Here is a 22,964-nt window from a genome sequence, read left to right on the forward strand (position 1 = left end):
TCAGTCATGTCTTATAAGGCAAATGAAGAGGGCATATGTCACCAACGTCCAGTGACAGGGTTCGTGGCCGCTGTGGCGTGGCAACAACGGGCTGCAGCTGTGGGAGTGTAGCCGGGCCAGCTCGTGCTCTGGCCACTATGTTGGGGTTGGGTCAGTTGAGGTCGAGGGGAAAGTTTGGACGGTAACATCTGCAAACATCACTTCCTCCTTGGAGGTGCCTTCTTGGCATACGCTCGGTTGTTGCAAGTGAAAACCCAAACCTGTTTGGGTTGGCATCGTTCCCTTCCTAAACACGTCATCAAGCATTTCCAGCACCTTGGTTCAGCTTCGTTGGGTTGGTTTTTGTCAAGGTTTTCTTTTTCTCCTAGGTGTTTTGCTCCTATACAGTTGGCTTTGAGTTGTTGCTTGGGCTGCGTCATGCTTAGTGATGAGTTCCTGGGCGAGTTGTGGCGCCCGACATTGTTGTTTGGTCTTCTGATCGAAGATGTTTGGGGATGCGGTTGTGCTGTCTGTGAACCCAACTTGTGCGGGTTCAACCCCTAATTGTATAGTTTTTAGGCCCGGTTTCCCTTCTTCTAACAATATTTACGGCAAAGCAAAGCTTTCGCAATCTTTTCGGGGAAAAAACATCATTTGTAGTAATATGGTAGTAAAAAATACCTCCCCTTATACTTTGAAAATACTTAACAAATCAAACTGATTGATAGTAATATTTCCATGTCAGCAATCTAAATAGTTCTGTACATAGTAGCAGTCAAAGTTGAATATGTTCAATGATTTAGATAAGATTGTATGTAGAAGAAAGAAAATGAAACAAAAACGATCCGATCACCATGTAGCAGGCAAATATGATTTCCCAAACTTGTTATTCCACAAGTTTGCAAAACGAACATTTGATCCTACTGGAAGCCAGGTATGGAGTATGGGGTGCATGAACAAAAATCATGTTGATTAACAGCTCTAGTCAGAAAAAACAGTCAACTTACCATCTTTTTCAACCAAGCGCAGAAACTGCCTTGTGCCACCACCTACCCCAAAGTAATGCTTCTTCCCTGCCATGTAAACCACACCCCCAGGGTAGCGCAAGCACTGCAGAAAGCTTTCAGTGTGTAAGAAAGACGATATTAAGCAAATCCTAATGTTCGAGAAAGAATATTCAGCAAAATGAAAATTTTGAATGTTGACCTTCTTGATAAGCCTGTAGAGATTTGGAAGAGAAGATAGCGCGTAGACAGTCTCAGCCAGCGGCGGATCCAGAAAATATTTCAGGGGGGGCTGAACAACACTGCTGCTCGATCTTAAGTCTCAGCCCCCCTACACTATAGAACTTTGCCTAAAAATTTATAGGGGCTCCACAGGAGGTTCCACTGTTCCGGTATGGGTGGGGGGGGGGGGGGCTTAGCATCCCCGCAAAGTAGTAGCTTATCCATTTCACTCCAATCACCAGCAAAGAAACAAAAAATCCGAGATGTACAAGTTCCTTCAGATGAGTCCTTGAAAAGATTGACTTTTACATTTGGTATAGTCAAGCACCTAAGCACCTCGGCATTGAAATCTTGGAAATGAATTAGGTCAGCACCCTGACAGTTCGAGTTTTTGAAAAATCAATATACACGAGGAATTATTTGAAAATGCCAGAAAGGAAAGGATCAAGGGAAATACCTTGAGACCTGCAAAAATGCCAGGGAGGCCATGTCCACATCCAAGCTAAAAAATCAAAATAAAGTAGCTAATATAAGTAGCTTGCTTATAACACATTGGTTTCCTACTTTACAACTGTTTCATTGAATAATTCTGTCGAAAAATTTGGTCACTTGGACATTCTACCACAGATTATCAGTGCAGATTCATTTGTTCACAAGTATATATACACTGTGGGATACAAGGCTTGTCTGTGAGCCCGCAAATGCAGGAACCCGCATAAAAATGGCATATTTGCAGGATCGCAGACAAAGCCGCTTGCATCCCTTATTACAGAAAAGAGGAAATGTTGCACCAAAAGTAAGTCTCAGTGATTTCAGTAGAAAAAGAATTTAATTAACAATCAGAGAGTCACATGGTACATTCATAACCATGAACCTGAGAGCAAGCATTGCACCTCTAATACATGTTTGCCTTCTAGACTCAGTTTATCTTCTTTGATATCAGAATTCAGGGCCTTCACCAAGTCTAATGAACCTTCCCACAGCTTCAACCCACCTGGTGCCCATGGTTATGCTCAAGTTCACAGAACCAAATAAATACAAATATGACGTAAAGAACAAACTGTGTTTAGTCTTCACCTTCATATTTTCCTGGGACCCAATCAGAGTCTTTGACACCAAACACATCAGATGTACTCACTCTCCCCTAATAAGATTGAGAAGGAAAATTGATTTAGTTTAACATCATCACAAGGAGATATCAATGACCAGCGGTGTACACAGGCATGGGCCCAAAGCCTCATTCAGATGTTGCAACAATGAAATTCACAATATTATGTCTAAGTGTCCAGTGGCGGAGCCAGGATTTTTAGACAGGGGGCCAGCCAAGTTTAATTAATAGATTGCTATAATCGAACTCCAAAGGAAGATGAAGATTGGATATACTTTACCAAATATATCTCATATAAAGTCATGGTTTCATATTTTTCATTACATAAAAGTTACTGCAAGCAAAAATATTCATAGAAACTAACATTTTTCATTTTAGTCTTACTCTGCGTGTCTTCATATCAAAGAAATTATCAATAAGTGTATCAGTTGTGAACTCCATTGTAATCTCCTTCTCAATGTATATTATCAAGCAATCTCTCTGAAATTCATCTCCCATTTTATTTCGGAGTCTTGTCTTCACAAGTTTCATTGCAGAGAATGCCCGCTCTGACGTAGCTGTCGAAACTGGTAGAGTTAGAACAAGCCGAATCAATCCGTCAAAGAAAAAAATGCTTAGTATTTGCCATCTACAAAAATGATTTGGGATAATAGATAAAAAATGAGGGATGTTATATAACCTGTCAATCAAATAATAGTCATTTGATTTTCTAGTTTCAGCTAGTCGACGGCATAGATCAGCAATAGTTGATAAATTCTGGAACTGTGGATTTGCGAGGACATCAAGCTCATAATGTTGTAATTGATGTCTCAAGTTATTTCTTTCTTGTTCAGAAAAATCAGCAGGATAGAACTTTGAAGCTAGCAGGCAAATATCATCAATTTTGAACGATCTAAATGAATCTCTAGGATCCAAAGATGTACACAAAACGAGAAGCTCTGTGGCTTGTTCACTGAACCTGATATTTAACTCATGTAATTGTTGATCAATAGCAACTGTGAAAATGTCATATTTGTAGTGATGCTCAACTGATAGCTCATTCTCAGCACGAGATCGAATATAGTCCGCATAGAAGGCATTCATATTTGGCACTTGTATTCCTTGTTTTATGCAAAATGATGTCACATCATTAAGAAGGGCACTCCAGCCATGATCTCTTAAACTTTGGATCAATTTCTTGGTAGTGGCCACATCATCCATAGCATTGACAATATCCTGAGTTTTTTGCTGTAGCTTTTTGCAAAGTAAGTCTGTGATGCCCATGAGTTCTTTCATAACATGCAAAATAAAAACAAAGTCAAATGACATCATTAATTTAACAGCACCAGCAGCCTTTGCTCCTCCAGCAGGTGTGCTTCCTGAACCTTTAGCAGTAGCAATATCTTTCAATACTAGAAATGTAGGCTTGTAAAGCTTTAAAAGACTACAAATTGAATCATAATGTGAGCTCCATCTAGTATCCCCACGACGATGCAAGGTTCTAATCTAGTTAGCACCACTTCCAGTCTCGGACAAAGCCTTCTTTGTCAACAAAATGAATAACAACTGCCATTTGTTCTTTTCTGGACTCATCTCTTGATTCATCAACAATCAAGCAAAACTTAGCATCACCTATTTCATTATGAATGGCTGTTTGCACATTACTAGCCATAAGGTCCAAGATTTCTTTCTAAATCTGTGGTGATGTGTATTTAGCATTCAATGGAGCATTATCCAGTACCACAGCCTTTACCTCATCATCATAAGAAGCTAGAAGTTTTACCATCTCAAGAAAATTACCTTGGTTTTTTGAGTCAACAGATTCATCGTGTCCTCTGAAAGCACAAGCCTAGAATGCTAACCATCGGACTGCATCAATTAATGTTCGAAGACAGAGTCTATTCTTTTTTATTTCTTCATTTGTTTGCTTCTCCACTGCATGTACAATATGGCATGGCTGATTCTTTAAATTCTCATAACACTGAACATTGTATTTATGAGCTGAACCACAATCTTTTCCCATGTGAATCATGAAGGCACAGTTTGATCCATCATTGACTTTCTTCCAACTTCTACATCCTTTCACTGTGAATGCATTAGATCCTATTTTTCCAACTGGTTTCTTTGAAAACAGGAAGCATGGAAAACAAAAGATGGCATCTTTTGTAGGTGAATACTCTAACCAAAGAAAAGATTTGAACCAATTAAACTGAAATCTGCGTGGATGTTTCTTCGAACCTGAAGGAGGGTACACATCTTTAATAAATTGGTACGGACCGTGCTTCATATATGCTCTAATAACTTGGTCTTGTTCATCTGGAGGATAATCCCAAATTTGGCAACGCAAGCCTGGATCACGCTCTACCATTAAAACACTTGTACCTTCACAACTAACTCTCTGAGCTTTAGCTGTTGTTTGCCTTGGAGTCTCCTCTGCTGCATCTTCATCTTTTTCCTCCTCTTCTTGTTGTGCAGCAAGCCAATTAGCAATTTCATCTTCAGGTGTCTCTTCATCAGAACAAATAACACCAACGTTCTTCTTGTAAAAAGAATCTAGTGTCCTCTTTCTGAGTACCATGATTATCCTTCAGAAAAATATTTGTAGCTTCTATAGAGTATAGCCGTATAGGCTACAGCCTACTGCCTACTGCCTACTGAAACAATTCCACATTTCCACTCCAACCTGCAGAACCAATAGGCAGCAAATATGAGTGTGAGCCCGATGAAGAAGTTGCAGGTAATAACAGAGCAGTAAGCTAGCAGAGGAATAACGAAGAAGACAGTATTGGAAGAAGGGGGCACCGAGCCACCGACGCACCATGGTCCGTGGACGCTGGTGTTCAGGCGAGCCTCAGGAGACAAAGCAGGAAGAGCAGGAAGCGGGTGGACGGACGCACTATGACACTGTCAGACTGTCTGTCTGTCTCCAGCAGCTACGGAGACGGCGAAGGCAGTCGTCGTTCGTTGGGCAAGCTGCAAGCTGCGGAGACGGCGAAGGCACTCCTCGCAGCCGACGGAGGAACCACCACAGGGTCCGCAGCGCCGGTGTCGCGTGCGACTATGCGAGGCATTGAGGCTAGAGGCCGCCGCATCGTCTGGGAACGACGACACCGAGGGCGAAGTCGAGCTGAAGCCTGAAGGCACAGTGGTCGGTGGGCCAATTGGAACAGGAGAAGAAAAACGATTAAAGCCCAATGGGAACAGGAGCTGAAGCCTGAAGGACACGGAGGCCTATGGTCTGCGGAGGCTTTACTAAAAAATTTCAGCAGTGTTGGGGGGGGGGGCGTGGCCCCCGCTGGCCCCCCCTTAGCTCCGCCATTGTAAGTGTCTAAAACTATTGGATAAGCAACTACAATCATCTTCCTTGATAGGATCCTTGATCCTACCACGGCTGCAAAGAGCATACTGATATGAGATGGGAGGACGAGGTGGGAATTTCTAGGAGGGAGCCATGGTGATGAACTGCGGTGGCGGCGTGCGTGCGTGCGTGAGGCGAGCGTGAGGGAGAGAGGGAGGTGACGTACGTGGCCCTTGAGGCCAGGCAAATAATGACACGCTAGGAGGCCGCGCGCAACAGCATGCATGTGCATTGCCGTCGACACCTGGCGGGTAAGCATCTTCCCTGCTGGCTTCGTCGTGATGTTTGTCGGCTACTCAATCTGCTGCAACTTCTAGCCCTCAGCTTGGATCTGCTGGGCACCTGTTATGGTGATAGTGGGGGTCGCCGGCCCATAGCTAGGCAAGCCAAGGGGAACACCGGTGGCATGGTGGTGATGGTGGTCACCGATTGTCGGGCTTCCACAGCATCCAAACGCGCCAAGAGAGACGCCTGACACGTCGAGAGCGACGCCTGACATGCTAAGAGAGACGCTAGCTGCTGGTAGATGTCAGCCAACACCTTGGCGAAGGGATCCAGCAGCGGCTCATCGGAACATGGCATCTCCGATACCAGATGTTATGTGGCTGCTAGGGTTCATGAGGGCGAGCCAAGGGAGCGGCGGCGATTGCCGTGTTACAGTACCTGCGGGTACTGTTCACAGCGGCTGTTATGTGGCGGCTGGGGCTGGGAGAGAGAAAGCCAGCTATGGGCCTTGCCCACGGCCGAGCAAGAGGGAAGGGATTTCCTTCTTAATTCTTGCTTGATTAGATTGACATATCTTCCGTTCTTATATAGAGAGGTTTACTTGACAGCTAAGCAAGGCTTACTTGACCCTTAAGCAAGCGACCCTTATCTCTAATTAACCATAACACTAATGGGCTATACCGCCAGCCCTGTGTTTTCCACTTGTGTTTCAAACGCTGATCGCTCAATGTCAATGGTCATCAGTACATTTAAGTTGTGACCGGACGCGCTGCTTCGAAGTGACCGGACGCAGGACCCCAACGTCCGGTCGTTTCCAGTAAGCATCCAGAAATAATTTTTCGCGATCGGATGCGTTCGGTCACCTCTGACCGGATTCACCTTGCATCCGGTCAGTCACCCTCTTCTCTGTGCGCTGCCATGTCAGCAGGACCGGATGCACCTCGTCAGCGTTTAGTCACGAAGTGACCCAGCGTCTGATCGAAGACCGATACCAGTGTCTTCACTGCTTTCACTGACTGGACGCTCCGGTCTAGTTGGGGCCAGCGTCCGGTGCACTCTTTGAAACCCTGTCTTTTCTGTAAAGTGCGCCAGTGAAGTTTCTTACCCTTGTTCCCAAGTGCTAAACACAATATGTATCACCTTTGTGCATGTGTGTTAACATATTTTCACAAATATTTTCAAGAGTGTTAACACTCCACTAGATCCTAAATGCATATACAATGAGTTAGAGCATCTAGCGGCACTTTGATAACCGAATTTTGATACGAGTTTCACCCCTCTTAATAGTACGGCTATCAATCCTAAATGTGATCACACCCATTAAGTGTCTACATCACCAAAACAAAAAAGCTTCTACCGCTTATACCTTTGCCTTGAGCCTTTTGTTTTTCTTTCTTCTTCTCTAAGTCCAAGCATGTGATCATCATCATGGCACCATCATCGTGTTATGATTTTTATTTGTTTCACCACTTGGAATGTGCCACCTATCTAATAATCACTTTAATAAACTAGGTTAGCACTTAGAGTTTCATTAATTCACTAAAACCAAATTAGAGCTTTCACGAGCTTTCTACCATGTCACCGCCATATTGACTTCGAGCCAAAGAGCTCGGCCCCAGAGACGCTGGCGCCAAGACGTGTTAGCTCGGCACAAGCAACGATGGCACCGAGCTAAGGGTCTAGACTTATAAATCTTTTCTCCAGGAGCATATTCATAATTTTTTTTAAAAAGCTAAAAAATAAAAAATTCGGTGCCCTGCCAACTTAAAAAAATATCCTAGAAAACAGTGGCTTTGCCATTTTTCTTATGGGCAAGCTAGATCACCCTGCCAGCGTGGACCTGACGTCTCTGATTGGCCAGCTCCAAACGGTGCCATCTGCTGGCCGTCAGCTCCCTCTTGTGGAGCCCAACTGTCAGCATCTTCTTCGAGCCATGTCCTCCTGTATACTGTTCATCTTCTTCGTTGAGACATGGCCATGGCCAATTCTGCAGGGCCTACGGCTAGCCGATGGAGGGGGAAGTCCTGGACTCGGCCAGCGTGTTCATGGTGGTGCAGGTGCTCTGCCGCATCGTGCAGAAGCTCGCGAACAAGGAGGATAGCACGGGCGCGCCGACTCCGCGCAAGCTCCGCCCCAGCATAGGCACGCCGCCTCTGCCCCGACGCCGAGCAAGCTCCACGCCGTCGTCACTCGCCCTGCAACGCCCCTACGCCGTGCTGACTCCGCGCGAGCTCTACGGCCGAGCAGATGGCAGTAGCGGCCGAGTGGGAAAATGAGTGCGGTAGGAGTCACAGGATGGCCCGCGCGCGGGAGGAGGGAGCCGCGACGCGCTGGAAGAGGACATCGACGCCGCGGCACCAACGTGCCCACGCAGTTCGTGAGCTCGGCCTGCACGGGCGGCAGTGCGCGCCCGAGCTCCATGGCCTGTAGCGGCAGAGGTGAGCGATGAGGTGGCCCTGTGGTGGCGCGCGACCGAGGTGAGGCCGCCCGCTGGCATGCGCAAGGGGCTCGATGAGCCACGAGGAGGCCCACAACCGGCTCCAGGGCCTGTAGCGGCAAAGGCGAGCGACGAGGTGGCCCTACGGTGGCGTGCGGCCGAGGCGAATGCGAGGCGGCCCGCCGGCGTGCGCATGCGGCCGAGCTCCAAGGCTAGAGCCGGGCACGAGTCACAACCATGAAGCTACTGGACGCGTGGGTGGCCGCGCTCGCCAGGATGCTCGTCGCCAAGGGCAGGCCGAGCACGATCGAGGTGGAGGGGCGCTCCTTGCGCAGAACTAGCCATGTCTCAACGAAGAAGATGAACAGTACACAGGAGGACATGGCTTGAAGAAGATACTGAGGCTATTCGCACTCGTCCACCTCTATTTTCATCTCTAAAAAGGAATATTCTATCCTAGTCATCGAGATTCTCTACTCTATATCTATTTCTCCCGCACCCATGTTATCTCTATCCTATACTCTATACCCACTATTCCATATTTTATTCTCCTTCCTCCCCTTGGCGTCATGTGATGATGAAGGAGCTTAAATGCACATGAGACATGACAATGAGTCATGTGATCAAGGTGGAGAAGATCAATACAAGACTTGGCGTCGATGGATGATAGCAACGATGAAGAGCAAGTAAAGTCAAGATCGATGAACCAATATGATCATGTGATGATATGAAGTGGATCATATCATTGTTGATCATGTTGGTGCATGTGTTGCATCGACATTGGAGGAGATGGAATGGAATGCGCAAGGCAAAGGTATAACTTAGGGCATTTTATTTCACCAGTCATAGGTGTGTAGAGAAGTTTATGACCGGGTTTAGGATAGATGGTCGTACTATTAAGAGGGGCAAACTTGTTTGAATATCGGTCATCTAGTGCCACTCGACTGATCTAACTTTGCATCGTCGCTAGGATCGAGTGGCGTGGCAAGTTGAGTGGCTAACATCCTTTGGGAAATGATTGTGAAAATGCTAACACACATACACATGGTGGTGTACACTTGGTGGTGTTGGCACATCTACAAAGGAGGTGGTGTTTGCAGGGTTGAGATGGGTTTACAGGATCGAGTGGCTCGGCGGGATTCGGCGCTTTTGGGAAAATGGAATGCCTATTTTCTATTGCACCGGATGCAAATTCTTGTGGTTGGCATATTGGAGCAAGGGTGAAGAAGTTAGAAGTGAAAACGAGTTAGTCGCGAAGACGTTGGCGTCGGTCAACTGACCGGACGCTGGGTCTGAAAGCATTGGACGCTGGCAGCATGCGTCTGGTCAAACTGGTTGGTCGGCACAGTACAGAGGGTATTGCATCGGACGCTGGTCTGTGTCCGGTCAAGGTGGACCGGACGCGTCCGGTCGAAGAAATACGCCTCGGGGAGCTTACTGTAAATGACCGAACGCTGAGGTCCAGCGTCCGGTCAGTTGAAGCTGCTACGTCCGGTCAGGTCAAGTGGCCGTTGGAATCGGGACACGTGGCCGTCTGCGGGTGACCGGACGCTGAGGTCCAGCGTCCGGTCAACACGACCAGAGCACCCGGTCGACCTAACAGATGCCCAGTAAAGGGGTAACGGCTAGTTTAGCCCTTGGGGCTATAAATAGAAGTGGCCTTCGGCCATGGCTGGTGCTGAGCACCTTGGGGGACTTTGTGTCCATGCTTGAGAGTGCTTGGGAGCCCTTCATCTCACACATACTTGATAGTGATCATCCGATTATGTGAGTGAGCGATTCTAGTGCGGTTGCATCATGAGGTTACATCGAGTGGCACTAGGTGATTGAGTTGCAAGCCGGTGGTGCTTGTTACTCTTGGAGGTTGCCACCTCCTAGATGGCTTGGTGGTGGTCTCCGTCGAAGCCCGCAAGAAGCTTGTGCGGCGCTCTAGAGAAGTGCTTGTGAGGGGCATTGTGCTCGCCCTGCGGGAGTCGCGAAGAGCAACTCTAGTAAAGCGTGTCATTGAGCTATCCTCACTCAAGGGGTAGGTTCTTGCAGCGCCCGGCGTGCGGGCTTAGCGGGTGATGCTAATTAGCCGCCGAACCACCAAGTGAGCGATCGACACAACGGGGACTAGCGTGTTGGCAAACATGTGAACCTTGGGAGAAAAATCTTCGTGTTAACCTTGTTCTTCCCGTTGGTTTGCATCCCCATTACACAAGCTTGTAATTACTTTTATACATATTAAGCTTGTGTAGTTGCTCTTGTAATTAGATAGCTTGTGTAGCTTGCTAATTACCTTCTTGCTTGTGTAGCATAGAAGTAGCTCCCTGGCGTGGCTAATTTGGTTTTAGTAACCTTGTTAGTCACACTACCTAGCTTGTGTAGCTAAGTATTTGCGCTCTCTAATTAGGCATTGGTTGCCTTGTTATTGAGCATTGCTAGTGAGCTTAGTTAGCTTTATGCTTTTGCTTACTAGTATGTGTAGGAGCTCCCTTGTTGCTTAAAGTACTAGTGGCATAGGTTTGTGTAACCTTGCTCCTAGAATTGTTTAGGAGAGCTCTACCTATCCCGGCACCTTAGTTGCATAATTAGTATATTTGCAAGGTGTTAGTGAACATATATAGGGGTGTAGTCTTGGCTAGACCAATTATTTTAATTCCGCATTTATATCGGTTAGCCGACGCGATTATTTTTAGAAAAGACTATTCACCCCCTCTAGTCCGTCATCTCGACCCTTCAGTGGGTTAGTGAATACTATGGACCTAAATTCTCCTTCCCATGCTATCCACAGAATTACTCGACAGAGAGCTTGACTCTTGTGAGGGATTTCTTGTGAGGGGCTCCAACAAAGACCAGGGGGAAGCTTGCGCGCTTCTCGACACCTCGGTAAAAATATCGGAGTCGTCGACGGGTGTTTGTATATCTCTACCTTACTCTTTAGCTTTCGTATTTACATTGTTTGCATAACTTCTTTTACAGTAGAGATAGCAACACATTAGTAAAATCATAGTTGCACATTTAGATAGTTTATCTTTTGCATATGTTTTGCTAAGGGTAGAAAAAGATGCCATAGTTTAGAGTTAGAGTTTTAAGTTGTCTAATTCACCCCCCTCTTGGGCGTCACTGTTTCTTTAACTCGTTTTGATAGACCCATTTGGTTCCAATCACATTGTGGTTTTTTGGAAGTTATTCAATTCTTCATGCATAGTATTCACCAAATCAACATCCTTCAATACTTCATCTATCTTCTTTGGTTTAATGGATGACAAATGAGAAATGTTCACAAAATAAAATCAAACTTGATCTAGTTTGTACACATCTAGAAATATCTCCAATGATAGTGTCCAATAGATGATCCCTTGTAATATTAGTTGGTTGGAGAATAGAAACTTGATTGCTTGCACTAGCTTGATCATTGGGTTGAGATAATGTACTAGCCATTTGATTTTGTTCAATGTCATAAGAGCCACTTGAACTTGCTTGATTAGTGTCATCTTGCACATTTGATTTAGAGAGCACTTGCATTTGATCATCTTCTTCATAAATCACTTGCATGTCTAGGCCTTAATTCATCAACATCTATGTTCTTCATAATATTTGAAAGTTGAATGCCTCTAACATCTTTCAAGTTCTCATTCTCATCTTATGAACCATTGGTTTTATCAAATTCAACATCATGAACTTTTTCAAGAGTACCACTTGCCAAATTCTAAACTATATATGCTTTGCTTGTAGTGGAGTATTTAAGTAAGAATCCTTCATCACATTTCTTGTCATACTTGTCCAATATAGTGTATTTCTTCAAGATATAACATTTACAACCAAAGACTCCAAAATATGCAATATTGGGCTTTCTATCATTCAAGAGATCATAATGTGTCTTTTCTTTCAATGGGTCACAATACAAGCGCTTGCTACAATATTAAGTCGTGCTGATAGCTTCGACCCAAAAAAATTGACTCACATTGTACTCACTAAGCATATACCTTGCCATATCAATGAATGTTCTATTCTTTTTCTTAACAAGGCTATTTGATTGTAGAATGTACTTGATCGGGAATTGATGTCTAATTCCTAACTCATCAATTTTAGTACTCTTGAACTCATTAATATTGTCACTTCTAACTCTCTTGATGATTGTTTTAAACTCATTGTAAATGCCCTTGATAAATGATTTGAATGTTGCAAACACATCACTCTTGTCCACTTGAAAGAATATCCAAGTGTATCTTGTATAGTCATCCACTATCACAGCCATATTTGTTTCCACCGATGCTAGTGTATTGTGTTGGCTCAAACAAATTTATGTGCAATAACTTAAATGGTTTACTAGTGCTCATCATGCTTTTCTTAGGATGGGTGTTTCTAACTTTGTTTGCTGGTTTGACAAGAGCTACAAAGTTTACTCTTCTCAAACACAATATTTTTCAAGCCTCTAACCAAGTCATGCCTAACCAATCTATTCAATTGTTTCATTCCAACATGATCATGCCTTCTATGTAATAACCAACCCATACTAGATTTAGTGAACAAGCATGTTGAAAGCTCTAGTTTGATTTTGGTTAATTGATGAAACCCTAAAGTGCTCACATAGTTTATCAAAGTGATTTTGAGATAGGTAGGACTACTCTAAGTGGTAAAGCAAATGAAGATCATAACATGATGATGGTGTTGCCATGATGATGATCAAGTGTTTGGACTTGAAAAGAAGAAAGAGAAAAATAAAAGGCTGAAGGCAAAGATATAAGTGGTAGGAGCCATTTTTGTTTTGGTGATCGAGACACTTAGTGAGTGTGATCATATTTAGGATTGATAGCCGTACTATTAATAGTGATGAAACTCGTATTGAAATGTGGTTATCATAGTGCTACTAGATGCTCTAACTCATTGCATATACATTTAGGATCTAGTGGAGTGCTAACATCCTTGAAAATATTTGTAAAAATATGCTAACACATGTGCACAAAATGATACACTTGGTGGTTGGCACATTTGAGCAAGGGTAAGAAACTTCACCGGTGGAGTGTCTGCCCGTAGAGTGTGTATAGTCCGACGGTGCCACCGGTGCCTTGTACAGAAAAGATAGGTTTTCATAGAGTACACCGTACGCTGGCCTCTATTGGATCGGAGTGTCCGGTCAGTGGAAGCAGCGAAGACGTTGGCGTCGGTCTTCGATCGGACACTAGATAATTTTGTGACCGGACGCTGACGGGGTGCATTTGGTCCCATTGACGTAGCAGCGAACAGAGGAGACAGTGTGTGACCAGACGCTGGGTGAGTCCGGTCGGGCGTGACTGGACGAGTCCGGTCACGAGTGCAACCTTACTAGAAACGACCGAACGCTGGGGTTCTATGTCCGGTCACTTTAAGCAGCACGTCCGATCACTACTTAAATGTACTGATGACTGTTGAGATCAGTCGATCAAGCCGATGACATGTGGCAAGCATCGAGCGACCGGACACTGGGGTCCTGCGTCCGGTCGATATGACCAAAGCGTCTGATCACCCCGAGCAGTGCCTAGTGAAGGGGTACGACGGCTCTATTTTGTGGGGGCTTCTATTTAAGCCTCATTGTCGGCTCAAGCTCTCTCTCTTGGCCATTTACATTGATATAGTAACCTTGTGAGCTGAGCCAAAGCCCTCCCACTCATCTCCATATTTGATTCATCATCTTTGTGAGATTGGGAGTGAATCCAAGTGCATTGTTTGAGTGTTTGCATCTAGAGGCACTTGGTATTTGTGTTTCGCTGCAGGATTCGCTTGTTACTCTTGGTGGTTGCCGCCACCTAGACAGCTTAGAGCAGCGAGGACCGTCGAGCGGAGGTTGGTGATTGTCTTCGGCTCCGACCGTGGTGATTGTATGGGGTTCTTGACCTTTCCCCGGTGGAGAGCCAAAAGATACTCTAGTGAATTGCTCATGGCTTGTGTGATCCTCATTTTGTATTGGTTGTGCGGCACCCTATTGAGGATTTGGCGTGTGATACTAATTAGCGTGTGAACCTCCAAATGAGTGAATCGCCACAACAAGGACTAGCTTGCCGACAAGCAAGTGAACCTTGATAAAAAAATATTGTGTCATCATTTGATTATGAGGTGATTTATCTTCATTGGTATTCATCCTTATGATTGATTGGTTCACTCATCGGTACGGCGGTATAACTATCTTGCTCTCTCTTTATAATACCGCAAACTAGTTATCAAGCTATTTAGTGTAGCTAGTTGTGAGAGCTTGTTAGTTTGGTTAGTGTGGCTCTTTAGTTAGCATTTGAGACATTGGGTTCTTGATAGTGGGTGTACTCAACACATGACCAGTGATGCAAGAATGTTCAACTTAATCAACACCAATGGCAATGATGGTTATGATAGTATCACATTTGGTGACAATAGCAAAGGCAAGGTCAAAGGGCTTGGTAAGATTACAATATCCAATGACATGAGCATATCCAATGTGTTGTTAGTAGAGAGCTTGAACTTCAATTTGCTATCCGTGGCTCAATTGTATGATCTTAAATTAAATGCATATTTGTGGTAGATGATATAGAGATCATAAGTGTAGATGACTCTAACTTGATTTTCAAAGGCTTTAGATATAAGAATCTATACTTGGTTGATTTCAATGATAGTGAAGCTAATCTATCTACATGTTTGTTCACTAAATCTAGCATGGGTTGATTATGACATAGAAGGCTTGGTCATATTAGAATAAAACAATTGAATAGATTGGTTAAGCATGACTTGGTTAGAGGCTTGAAATATGTTGTGTTTGAGAAGAATAAGCTTTGTAGCTCTTGTCAAGCTGGCAAACACGTTGGAAACACCCATCCTAAGAAAAGCATGATGAGCACTAGTAAAGCATTTGAGTTATTGCTCACGAATTTGTTTGGGCCAACTTAATACACTAGCATTGGTGATAACAAATATGGCTTTATAATAGTGGATGATTACACTAGATACACTTGGGTATTCTTTCTAGTGGACAAAAGTGATGTGTTTGCAACATTTAAATCTTTTATTAAGGGCATTCATAATGAGTTTGAAACAACCATCAAGAGGGTTAGAAGTGACAATGGTAGTGAGTTCAAGAATACTAAAATTGATGAGTTGTGTGATGAATTTAGAATCAGACATTAATTCTCGGTCAAGTACACTCCATAATCAAATGGCCTTGTTGAGAGGAAGAATAGAACACTCATTGATATGGCAAGATCTATGCTTAGTGAGTACAATGTGAGTCAATCCTTTTGGGCCAAAGCTATCAACATGACTTGTTATTGTACCAACCGCCTTTATTGTTATCCATTGAAAGAGAAAACCCCATATGAGCTCTTGAATGGTAGAAAACCCAACATTGCATATTGTTGGATCTTTGGTTACAAATGCTATATCTTGAAGAAAAACACTAGATTTAGCAAGTTTGACAAGATCAAGTATGCACGATGATAGAAATTAAACTAGTACAAGTGACTCTTATGATAATGAACAAGATCAAGTGGCTAGTGCATCATCTCAACCCAATGATCAAGCAAGTGCAAGCAATCAAGTTCTAATCCTCCAACCAACCAATATTGCAAGGGATCATCCACTAGATACTATAATTAGTGATATTTCAAGAGGTGTACAAATAAGATCAAGATTGACTTTATTTTGTGAGCATTTCTCATTTGTGTCATCCATTGAAACAATGAAGATAGATGAAGCATTGAAGGATGTTGATTGGGTGAATGCTATGTATGAAGAATTGAATAAATTCACAAGAAATCAAGTATGAGAATTAGTAGAGAGACCAAAGGGACACAATGTGATTGGAACCAAATGGGTCTTTAGAAACAAGCAAGATCAAGATGGGATAGTAGTAAGGAACAAAGCAAGATTGGTAGCATAAGGCTATACACAAGTTGAAGGTCTTAACTTTGGAGAAATATATGCCCCGGTTGCTAGATTGGAAGCAATTAGAATCTTGCTAGCCTATGCTTGTGCCTACAACATCAAACTCTATCAAATAGATGTTAAGAGTGCATTTCTCAATGGTTACATCAATGAAGAAGTATATGTTGAGCAACCTCTCGGTTTTAAAGATGACGAGAAGCCCAACCATATGTACAAGTTGAAGAAGTCATTGTATGGCTTGAAGCAAGCACCTAGAGCATGGTATCAGAGATTGAGGGACTTCCTACTCTCTAAAGGGTTCACAATGGGCAAAGTTGACACCACTCTTTTCATCAAGAAGATTGAAAAGATCTATTTGTATTGCAAATCTATGTTGATGATATCATATTTGGATCAACCAATCAATATTTTTATGATGAGTTTAAAAAGATGATGGCTAATGAGTTTGGGATGTCCATAATTGGAGAGTTGAGTTACTTCTTTGGTCTTCAAATCAAGCAATTGAAGAATGATATATTTGTGAGTCAAGGCAAGTATATCAAGGATATGATCAAAAAGTTTGACATGAGTGATAGCAAAGCCCTTAGTACACCATTGGGAATAAATGACAACTTGGATAGTGATGCAAATAGAAATATGGTGGATCAACAATTGTATCGGTCTATGATTGGAAGCCTACTCTATATGACTGCATAAAGGCTGGATGCCATGTTTAGTGTATGCATGTATGTAAGACTTCAAGCCTCTCTAAGAGAAAGTTATTTGAAGGCTACAAAGAGAATATTGAGATACTTAAAACATACACAAAATGTGGGTTTGTGGTATCCCAAAGGAGCAAAGATTGAGCTAGTTGGTTAATCTGACTCGGATTATGCGGGATGCAAGGTTGAAAGAAAGAGCATCTCGAGGATATGTCAATTGTTGAGAAGATCACTTGGTTCATGGTCATCAAAGAAGCAAAATAGTGTTGCATTATCGTTAGCTGAAGCCGAATACATATCCGTCGGCAGTTGTTGTGCACAAATACTTTGGATGAAGGTTACTTTGAGTGACTTTGGAATCAAGTTCAAGAAAGTGCCATTGCTATGTGACAATGAGAGTGCAATCAAGTTGACCAATAATTCGGTTCAACATGTAAGAACAAAGCACATTAATGTCCATTACCATTTCATAAGAGATCACCAACAAAAAGGGGACATTTACATAGAGAGTGTAGGCACCGAAGATCAACTTGTCGATATATTCACCAAACCATTGGATGAGAAAAAGTTTTACAAGCTAAGGAATGAGTTGAACATATTGGATTTCTCAAATATGTGTTGATACACTCCCCATTTATATAACATGCCTCTCCTTCGAGCAATCCAAGGTAAAAAATGATTGACATGTCATACATCTTTGCTAAGGACATGTTTAGTGCATCTAGTCATTCTTCGCATTTAAAAGGCTCATTCATGAAAATCAAATTATTTTGATGTTTGTATGATATCACTATTGCTTCTATGTTTGACTTGATCTAGTGGTAGCATATGACATGTTTGTGGGCTTGTAAATCTAGTGTTTGATTTAGAAAATGAGCTCTAAAGTGTTTAACTCAATATGGTACAAGATAATCCTTATTTGGAGGTATGAAAAAGCTTGTCTTTGGATCAAACCGAGTTAAATATCTTTGGTAAATGATCTAGATTAGATCAAATTTGGAAATATGATCCTCACCCCATTGATTGACATTGATAATCTCAATCTATCTACATTTTGAACCTTTGTGGTCATTGATGAAAAAGGGGGAGAAAAACAAAGATATTAGTGATATTAGTACATGGGGAGAAAAACAAAGATATTAGTGTACAAAGAAAGTAAAATAACAACAAAGGGGAAAATAAATAAAGATATAAGTGATAGAGGGAGAGATATGACAAAGAAAGGGGATCAATTGTAATTTTGAGCACACAAGTAGGTGGAGCAAGCTTATGAACTTATATGGTGCATTTGATTGTGCATTTCATATATTTGCTTGCATGGCACAAGTTTTAAATTTCAATATCCATGTTTGTATGGTGTATGCTAGTTGTAGGTTTGAATGATGAAATGAAAACTAGCATGCATAGGTTATCTAGTGATTTCATTTCCAAGTGGTACCGAGCTAACCATGGTGCTAAGGATGGTATTTTGGTGCACTCCGATTGGTATCAGGCTTCAAAGGTCCATCTTTTATACCTTAGCATCATTTGGTAGACATTGTCTCTTATATTTTTTATTTAAGCATATGTGCAAGCTACAATCCAAACTCTTAACACATATGTAGGGGGAGCAATTGCTACCATATGGGATTCATGAAACTTGTCCATATCTTTTTACACATGATAAATATGCTTGGGCAAACAACATGAATTCAATTGAATTCTAATTTATATCTTTGTGAAAGAGTTGCCATCAATTATCAAAAAGGAGGAGATTGAAAGCTCTAGTTTGGTTTTGGTTAATTGATGAAACCCTAAAGTGCTAACCTAGTTTATCAAAGTGATTTTAAGATAGTACTACTCCAAGTGGTAAAGTAAATGAAGATTATGACATGATGATGGTGTTGTCATGATGATGACCAAGTGCTTGGACTTGAAAGGAAGAAAGAGAAAAATAAAAGGCTCAAGGAAAATGTATAAGTAGTAGGAGCCATTTTTGTTTTGGTGATCGAGACACTTAGTGAGTGTGATCACATTTAGGATCAATAGCCGTACAATTAAGATGGGTGAAACTGGTATCGAAATGCGGTTATCATAGTGCCACTAGATACTCTAACTCAATGCATATACATTTAGGATCTAGTGGAGTGCTAACACCCTTGAAAACATTTGTGAAAATATGCTAACATATGTGCACAAGGTGATACACTTGGTGGTTGGCACATTTGAGCAAGGGTAAGAAACTTCACCGGTGGAGTGTCCGCCCGTAGAGTGCAGACAGTCTGATGGTGCCATCGGCGCCCTATATAGAAAAGATAGGTTTTCACATAGTGCACCGAACGCTGGCCTCTACTGGATCGGAGCGTCCGGTTAGTGGAAGCAGCGAAGACGTTGGCGTCGGTCTTGATCGGACGTTGTGTCACTTCGTGACCGGACGCTGACGGGGTGCATCTGGTCCCGCTGACGTAGCAGCGAACACAGGAGACAGTGTGTGACCGGAAGTTAGGTGAGTTCGGTCAGGCGTGACCGGATGCGTCCGGTCGTGAGTGGAACCTTACTGGAAATGATCTGACGCTGGGGTCCTGCGTCCGGTCACTTTGAGAAGCACGTCCGGTCACTACTTAAATGTACTTATGACCGTTGAGATCGGGCGATCAGCGTTTGAAGCCGATGACACATGGCAAGCATTGAGCGACTGGACGCTAGGGTCATGCGTCCGATCGATATGACCGGAGCGTCCGATCACCCTAACCAATGCCCAGTGAAGGGGTACAACGACTCTATTTTGTGTGGGCTTCTATTTAAGCTCTATAGTTGGCTCAAGCTCTCTCTCTCTTGGCCATTTGCATTAACATAGCAACCTTGTGAGCCTAGCCAAAGTCCTTCCACTTATCTCCATCATTGATTCATCATCTTTGTGAGATTGGGAGTGAATCCAAGTGCATTGCTTGAGTGTTTGCATCTAGAGGCACTTGGTGTTCGTGTTTCGCTGTGGGATTCACTTGATACTCTTGGTGGTTGCTGCCACCTAGACGGCTTGGAGCATCGAGGATCGTCGAGCGAAGGTTGGTGATTGTCTCCGGCTCTGATCATAGTGATTGTAAGGGGTTCTTGACCTTTTTCCGGTGGAGACCCAAAAGATATGGAATTGCTCGTGGCTTGTGTGATCCTCATCTTGTGTTGGTTGTGCGACACCCTATTGAGGGTTTGGCGTTTGATGCCAATTAGTGCGTGAACCTCCAAGTGAGTGAATGGCTACAACGAGAACTAGCTTGCCGACAAGCAAGTGAACCTCGGTAAAAAATCATTGTGTCATCATTTGATTCCGAGGTTATTGGTCTTGATTGGTATTCATCCTTGTGATTGATTAGTTCACTTCTTGACACGACGGTATAACTATCTTGCTCTCTCTCTTTACAATACCGTAAACTAGTTGTCAAGCTCTTTAGTGTAGCTAGTTGTGAGAGCTTGTTAGTTTGGTTAGTGTGTCTCTTTAGTTAGCATTTGAAAGCGCACTAACTTAGTGTAGTGACATAGCTATTGTGTGGATAGAAACCATATAAACTAGAATTGTGGTAGGTGGCTTGTAATTTTAGTAGACTAGCGCAACACTTGATTCACCTCATAATTGTCTAACCGGTTTGCTAAGTGTTGTTGTAGAAATTTTTAATAGGCTATTCACCCCCTCTCTAGCCATTTGGACCTTAAATATGTTGACAATTGAGCTCCACTAGTATTGAAATCAACTAAGTATAGATTCTCATATCTAAAGCCTTTGAAGATCAAATTAGAGTCATCTACACTTATGATCTCTACATCATCTACCACAAATATGTATTTAAATCTAAGATCACACAATTGAGCCATGGTTAGCAAATTGAAGTTCAAGCTCTCAACTAGTAACACATTGGAAATTCTTATGTCATTGGATATTGCAATCTTACCAAGCCCTTTGACCTTGTCTTTGCCATTGTCACCAATTGTGATACTATCATAACTATCATTGTCGTTGGTGTTGATTGAGTTGAACATTCTTGCATCATCAGTCATGTGTTGAGTTCACCCACTATCAAGAACCTAATGTCTTCCTCTGGCTTTGTAATTGACCTACAAAAAAGATCAATTCTTTTTAGGTACCCAAATTTGCTTGGGTCCTTGAAGATTAGTGACCAAGCTCTTTGACACCCAAATGACTTTCTTCTTTGAGCTCATCCATGGTGTATCAATGAATTTAGCCTTTACACCATTTGTACTCGTAGTAAGCATATAGAAAGAATCATGCTTAATTGAGAATACATTAGCATTCTTGTTCTTGGCCATGCACTCATGTTCTTTATGACCAACTTGCTTATAACTAGTATAAATCCGATCATTGTTCTTTACAAAACTAGTCTTATGAGGAGCAAAGGCCGCTTTGCCTTTCTGAGGGTATACTTTGTAGAGAGAAGCTCTTTGGCTACCCAAGTACATAAGCAAGCAGTCCTCACAACCATAGGCCTTAGCCAAGGTGTGAATTGAGCTCTATTACCTCCTTCTTGAGTTCATTCTCAACCATTAGTGAGGCATCACAAGTGAGACCATCACCACTAGATGAGCTAGAAATGGATGTGCTACAAGAAGGGTTAGTGGAAGCAACAATAATAGACTTATAGAATGATTCATCAATTATATCACAAGTTAAGTCTTTGTCACATGTTATAACATGTTCCTTCTCATTTTGCTCATTAAGTAGAGAGGAATGAGCTTTTTCAAGCTTCTTATGAGCTTTGTCAAACTTCTCATGGGCTTCCTCTAGCCTCTCATGAGATGCATTGAGCTCATTAAATATTTGCTTAAGGGCTATTAGTTTCTTTCGCAAGTCTTTGCATTCTCTTCTCTTAATGTCAAAATATTTCTTAGTATCATCTAACATGTCAATTAATTCATTTTTAGTGGGTTCATCATCATCATCACTATCACTTTTATTTTTATCATGTTCCTCATCATCACATTCATTATCGGATTGTGCCTTAGTGGCCTTAGCTATGAAGCATGATGGAGTGTCGAAGAGAGAAGACTTCTTATTAATAGCAATGCTTGCAAGAGTCTTCTTCTTGATGGTCTAGTCTTCATCACTATCATCATCATCACTTGAGAAAGCATCACTATCCCAAGTGACCACATATGAATCATCCTTCTTATTGTTGAAGTTCATCTTGTCCTTCTTCTCCTTCTTGTCTTTCTTATCTTTTTTTTCTTGTTCTTCTTGTTATCATCATCATTGTCGCTATTGTATGGGCATTGAGCAATAAGATGATCCTTTCTTCCACACTTGAAGTATCTTCTTGACTCTTCCTTATTCTTGGATGAAGACTTTTTTCTTCTAGCATGGTAGCCCTTCTTCACCGTAAACTTGCCAAATATCTTAACAAAGAGAGCTATCTTCTTATCATCATCATCATCATCCCATGAGCCATCATCTTCACTTGATGTATCTTGCTTGGCCTTGCCCTTGAATGATGAACTGGCTTTGAATGTCACACTCTTTTTTTCTCATCCTTCTTCTCTTTGTTCTTTTCTTCCTTCTCATCATCATCTCTATAAGCATCAATAGTCATGATATCTCTCAAGATTTGGTTTGGTGTTATTGTATCCGAACCGGTCCTCACTAGCAAGGTGATCAACGTACCAAATCTTATGGGTAAGCATCTCAAGAACTTATGGGAGAAGTCATTGTCTTCTACCTTCTCACCAAGTGCTTTGAGATCATTGACAAGCACTTCCATCTGATGAAACATGTTCGACAAACTCTCATCTTCTTCCATTTTGAAGCTAGCAAATTTCTTCTTGAGAATGTATGCCTTTGCACCCTTTGTTGCCTTGGTGTCCTCAAATGATTCTTCCAACTTCGTTCAAGCTTTATGAACCATCTCGATATTCTTGATTTGTTCAAATGTTCTTTCATCAATAGCATCATGAATAGCACTAAGGGCAATGTCATTGTTTTGAAGAAGCACTTTTTTGGCCGCAGTGGGATTCTCCGGATCGGCTATCTCAATTTTGGTCTCCACCATCTTCCATACTCTTCTATTGATTGACTTGATATGAGTGGTCATCTTTG

At 42.5% G+C, this 22,964-nt stretch overlaps 1 long non-coding RNA gene across 4 annotated transcripts in view; it reads left to right on the forward strand.

Annotated features, from left to right (window-relative positions):
* The window catches only part of LOC136551656 (uncharacterized), a 212,805-nt gene that overhangs the window by 107,844 nt on the left and 81,997 nt on the right, over positions 1–22,964 (forward strand). The gene's annotated exons all lie outside the window — the stretch shown is intronic.

The sequence above is a fragment of the Miscanthus floridulus genome, chromosome 4, assembly GCF_019320115.1.
Source record: "Miscanthus floridulus cultivar M001 chromosome 4, ASM1932011v1, whole genome shotgun sequence".
NCBI lineage: Eukaryota > Viridiplantae > Streptophyta > Magnoliopsida > Poales > Poaceae > Miscanthus > Miscanthus floridulus.